Here is a 6054-nt window from a genome sequence, read left to right as displayed (position 1 = left end):
GTTTCCTGAAGTTGGACAAGTAGTGTGCGGCGCCTAAGCCGTCTCCTGCCAGAAGTCGCAGCTCGCAGAGCGACTGTTTGGTAGGCAGGAGTAAGGATGAATGGGCGCTCACACGAAAAATGGCTAAGGACCTAAAACATTAACATAGCCTGAGCCGGTTTCCAGCCCCCTTTCACAAGCCGACTCGCGAGTATTCGGCTTGCCGCTTTCTATCCAACTTGTTAAATAAACTCCAATGAAAGGCAAGTACTTGCTTTCCCCAAAGTAGCCAGGCATTTGGTCCAGCAGCAGTCCGCAGAGCGGTTATCCGGCTGACAAAGCGGCAACTAGGGGAAGGCGGCAAAGGAAAAAGCCAAAGGAGCAATGAGCAAGGAAATATAGAACTCGGATTAATATTTACATAGCATAGGCCCATTGGCCGAATCTTCAGACAGAAGTTCAAAATACACCCGAGGGTGGAATTGTGCAAATTAACAAGTTCCTCAAAGACTTTCTAGAGCAGATAAAATAAAGCCAGAAGGCAGCCTAGGGAGCAGCATACGGGTTCAGAGGGTCGGAGGAGACGGCGATGTCAGGTGCCGGGGCGGCCGGCTGGGCAGTCTCGGCTTGATCGCCGCTAGCGGCAGTCGGTCTGGTCGGACGCGGCTCATTGCTAGAGGCGCGGTCGAGCTGAGGCTGGTCGCCCGCTCTGTCTTCTGGCGCCTCCGTCTCGCCTTCGTCCTCCGCCAAGTCCTCGCCATATTCTGGGATCATCCCGAACCACTCTGGCGGCACCTCCTCGCCGCCTGCAGCCCGCTCAGGGACGAAGACACTGGTGTCTGTGTAGTCGGCGATTGCCGCCGCACGCTCGACAACGGCGCCCTCCATAGCCTCCAACTCGGCCTGGGCCGCTGACCGGAACGCGGCCAGACGGTCCACGTCCACCCCCGGATACCACGCCTTGACGAATTCCAAGGCCCGACGCGCACCGGCCCGGGCCGAGGAACCCTTCCAGGCCTCAAGACGGCCGGCTCCGACCTCCAGCCAGTCAGCAGTCCGACTGGCGGTGCGCAGAGCCAGCATGTCTGGCCACAGGGCGGCAACTGCCTGGGCGCTGGCATGCTAAAGCCGGCGCATCAGCCGATGGGCCGGACGAAGACGGGCCTCGATGCTCAGAAGCTGCTCATCGACAGTCAAGGGAGCGTTGGCGGCAATCACCGCGCCGCTTGCCCTCCACGCCTCACGATCAGCCTCGATGGCCAGAGGGACTGCCTGCGAGTCGCCAGGGAAGAAGTCTGCCAAAAAAATGAAGAAGAAGAGAAGCAAATCGAAAAATTAGAAGTCAGCCTGACACATAGTCGAAAACTCAAAGAAAGAAACTCACCGTCGATGATGTCCTCGATCTCATGGAAGCCGGAGGTCAGCATCACCTCCTTGTCAGTCCAGGAGGAGCGCTCGCTCTCGAACTCGGCCAGAAGAGCAGCCTCCTTCTTCTCGGCCTCGTCCTGCGTTTTCTTGAGCAGCTCCTTCTGCTCGGCCAGCTGCGCAGCAAGTAGGTCGCGCCCTGCTGCAAGCTTGCTGCACTCCTCCCCCTTGACGCGCAAGGCGGTGTTGATTTCACCCAGCTGCTCCTGAAGAGTGGCGTTAGCCCCTGAAGAATGAAAGAAAGAGACGAATAAGTCATCAGCAAAGAAGATCGCCGGGAAGATCCGGCCCGACTGCTCAGCAGTCAGCCCGAATCTCGGGGACTACAGCCCGCGGGTGCGCCAGCGCGCCCCCACGAAAAAGAAGAACAAAGAAGGAGACGTTGAAGTCATCAAGAAAGAAGATCGCTGGGAAGATCCGGCCCGACTGCTCAGCAGTCTGCCCGAATCTCGGGGACTACAGCCCGCGGGTGCGCCAGCGCGCCCCCGCAAAGAAGAGAAAAAGAACTTACTCTGGCTTTCCGCCAAGTCGGCAGTCCGCTTGCTCAACTCCTCAACATTGCGGTTGAAGGCAGTGGCGCGGAGGTTGTGATACTCCTGCAAACAAAAATTTCAAACAAAGATAAATACTTGGAACTCGCTAGAGGGAGTTCCAAGCCGCCTGCTCAGCAGTCGGCCCGAAACTCGGGGACTACACCCAGTGGGTGCGCTGGCGCGCCCCCACAGAGAAGAGCAAGAAAGACAAGAATCAAAGAGGAAAACATACCCGGACGGCCACTCGCGACGCTAGATGCGCCTTGGTGCAGATCCGGAGGGCGTCGCCCTCGGCTCGCAGCTTCGCTTGGACATCCAGAAGCGCCTAGTTCAGCGAGCCCGTGCCGCCTCCACGCACCCACCCAACGGGCGCGGCGCTCGTCGCCTCGACGTCTGGGACGGCCGAGCTAGCGGCACCGACCTCCAGGGGCCGTGGCGTCGAAGTCGCTTTCTCAAGGCGGCGGCGCACTGGCGAGGCAACTTGAAGAAGCAGCCTCACCTCGACCTCGTCCTCAGTCGGCGGCACCGGCGGGCCTACCGGCTGTTTGGCATGGGCCCTCCCAGACGGCGGTGGAGGCGGCAGCACAAGCGTGTCCGACGTGGAGGCCTCGCCGCTCTCCTTCTCCACGACGGGGTTCTCGGTGCCGGCTTCTCCGTTCTGCCCCGTGAATTCCGGAGGCGGTGGTGCGGAGGATAGTGGGGCAACGAGCAACGCCGATTGGCGACGCGCGGCCTCCTCAGCTCACCGTCTCGCCGCAAGGGCTTCAGCCCCCTCCAGCTTCTTCTGGGCGGAGGCAGCCGCCTTCTCGGTCTCCGCCTTCTCCAGGCGGTCGGCCTCCTCCTCGTCGCGCTTCTCCCGCGCGTTTCGCTCCGTCGCCTCCCGGAGGTCGGCGGCGGGGTCGACCCGCCGAGTATTAGCGGACGTCTCTGCCGACCCCATGACGGAGGGGACGGCGACCCTTTCAAGGGAAAGGGGGGCCCTGAAGAAAGAAGGGGAGGAGTGTAAAAGAAGAACTCGGACAAGACTCGCCAGAGGAAAATAAAGACAAAGGTGAAAAAAACTCACGCAGAGACTAGCGGCAGCCTCCTCACTTTCCTACGGAAGCGGTTGGCCTTCGCGGCCGCCTCCTCCCGCTTGGTCGCGGCGGCCGCCCCCTTGAACTTCTTCGACTTGCCGCCAGGCGCACTTGGCCCGCGTGGCGCCTCTTCGCGCCGCCTTGGCCGGCCAAGCCGGCAGAGGAACCCGCGCCCGAGGGGCCTACCCTTGGCTGATGGCGCGGGACGACTTCCCCTTCGGCGTCGTCCTCTGGATAGTCGGCGAAGGTGGCCGAGGGCCTGAGGCCACTCCCCGCTCCTCCTCCTCTGCCTTCGGCGTCGGCTTCCATCGCCGCCGCCCCCAAGTCGGGGTCGTCGACGTCGCTCTCCGCTCGGTCGGGGACGAACTCGCGGGGCGGTCTCGTGACGCCGGCTGCAGGCTGTATGAGGGGGTTCTAGTCCAGAAGAAACCAATAAAAATCAGAAGTCGGATTCGGCTAAAAAGGAGACAAAGCAATAAGGAGATGTGACTTACCACTGGAGGGGGGTTGGCGCGCGAGTACGGCTCCTTGCCGAACTGCCAGTCCTCCCCGAGCTCGCAGTTCGCGATATGGTTCACCATGTTTGGCACCTCTGCGCGGGGCATCTCCTTGGTGCTCATCCGACTCGGGTCTCGGTGGTCGCTCATCTGACTGATCAGATGAGGCCGGCCCTAGAGCGGGAGGACTCGGCGCGCCACGAAGGCGGCCAGCAAGTCGGCCCCGACGAGGCCCTCCGACTGCGTCAAGACTTAGAATCGCGCTACGGCGGCGGCTCTGGCGGGAGTCAGCATCTTGACTCGATGAGACCAGCTGGGGAGCCTCCCAGCTGGTGCGCCGGCTTCATAAGGCGGCAGATTGACCAGTCGCCGTCAGGGGCGATGTTCTTCACGTAGAAGTACGAGCGCTGCCACATCTTCACCGACTTGATCAGCGAGATGGAAGGGAAAGGGGTTGTCGGCCGTCGATCGCCGCATCGCGATGAAGGCACCGCATTGAGCAGGCACGCCGGCGACGTGCGTGCCGAGCTTAGATGAGAAAAATTCTCCCCACAGCTCGTTGGTGGGGAGAACGCCGAGAAAACCTTCGCACAGAGTGGTGAAGGCAGACAGCAGCACCATCGTGTTCGGGGTGAGGTGGTGCGGCTGGAGCCCGTGAAACTCCAAGAAGGAGCGGAAGAAGCCACTCGCCGGCAGCCCCAGGCCGCGCATGAGGTGCGAGCGGAAGATGACCCGCTCGCCCTCCTCCGGCACCGGCGATATCTCCCTCGCCGGCGCGGCACGGGCTCGCACGAGGTGTGCACTGGGGAGGCGGCGCGTCTTGCGGAGGAACTCGATGAGGTCGTCGTCTACCTCCGAGACGTCCCACACGCCGGAACGCATGGCCGAAGCCGCAGCGGCGGAGGAAGAGCTCATCGCTGTTGGTGCGGTGTGGTTCTGCTCACCGCCGGCAAGAAGAAGGAAAGGAGGCAAGTGGAGACGGGGAGCAGGGAAGATGGGCGCGCGTGCTTTGCCGCTCCACTCCCCCCGCCTACTTATAGCCTTGAAGGCTGAGAAGCCGATGGGGCGGGCGTGGGATTAACTACGCTCAGAACCCCACGCCCCCCCCCCATGATTTACCCCACGAAGTTACTGCGCGCAGTAACAACGTGCGAAGCCTAACCGCTCACACGGCCGCAGCAGATCCGTTCGCGTGCCGAGGTGCGGTAGTGGCGGGCCCCACCTGATGGCCCGTCCCGTCGCGCGCGTGGGCAAGCAGACTGCCCTCGCCGCGTGGCGCCGCATGATAGGACCGCGGCGGGCGGCCGCAGGGAAGCGTATCAGGCACGCCGCCTGGTCTCCCGCCACGACTTCCGAGCTCCTTATAGAGCAAGGCGGCCCTCTGCGGATCCAACTTCGAATAGTCGGACCAGAGGAAGACGGCAAGCGAAGCCCAGATTCTACCACCGGAAGAATGAAACTGTTGAGGCCCCACAATGTGTCACTCTCGGAGCCTCACCAGCTTCGGGGACTACTGTCGGAGTAATGGGCCACGGGTAGGCTAACCCGAGCCCCAGAACCTTTCAAGACATCAGGGCAGGATGCGCCCCTCAAGCCGAGTCCCAGACGGCGACTCCAAGATAAGCCAACTCATGGCCGGCGACTTCCGGAGGAGCCGGCTATAGAGAGTCGGCCCGCGGCTCCACTCTCATCACGATAGGCGAGGCGAGTACGACCATGGCGTGGCCGTCACCTCCTGCTTACGAGGGGCCGGCATGGCTACAGTGTGCCATACCACTGGAGATCTCCAGCGTGGCCCGGCACTATTGCCATGCCTGCCCTGACCTCAGCCACAGTGGGCGGCGCACTGTGGTCACGACGGCCTACCTGTACGGCTCGGAGACGGCGGACCCGCCTGTCAGTGAGAGCATGGAAGGCGGCGGATACGCCCCGAAGGCGGCCCTGTGGGAGTCGGCTCCCTAGAGTCGGCCAGCCTCTCCCACGGGTCCCACGCGCCATTAACCAGATAAGACGGGAGGTGACAATAGTGATCGACCCGATAGACGGCGGCACTGTTGCCATGACCCCATGACCAAGCCTGCGTCATCAGAAGCACGGCTACAGTGTCGGATTCTCCGGTGGGGCCCACAAGTCAGCGGGCCCCAGCAGTCGGCGAAGAAGACAGTGGCCTGAGAGACAGACGGCTGGGGCCTGCGCCCAGCCGGATTACCATTGTACCCCTGGGGGTAGGCCTATATAAACCCCCCGAAGCACCCATGCAAAGGGTTCGAATCCATTAGCATTAGACCAGATCCTATAGGAAGGAGAGAGCTGGTCTTGCCTTCTCCTACCTCCAGAATACAGCTCTAGGAGCAACCATGTAGTCACTTTGCCTTAGTGATCATGCGGAGACCCCGCAGAGCAGCAGTAGGGGTGTTATCTCCCCCGAGAGCCCCGAAGTTGGGTAAGATTCGCCGGCGTGCATGCCTTCGCCTCATCCCGTTTCCTGGCACCGGGGACGTTCTACTCGCTCCCACCATATTAAGCTATCCTTTGGCATGTGTC

The sequence above is a fragment of the Triticum aestivum genome, chromosome 1B (genome assembly GCF_018294505.1).
Source record: "Triticum aestivum cultivar Chinese Spring chromosome 1B, IWGSC CS RefSeq v2.1, whole genome shotgun sequence".
Classification (NCBI taxonomy): domain Eukaryota; kingdom Viridiplantae; phylum Streptophyta; class Magnoliopsida; order Poales; family Poaceae; genus Triticum; species Triticum aestivum.
The sequence above is the reverse complement of the archived record's forward strand: the minus strand, read 5'-3'. Positions refer to the sequence as shown.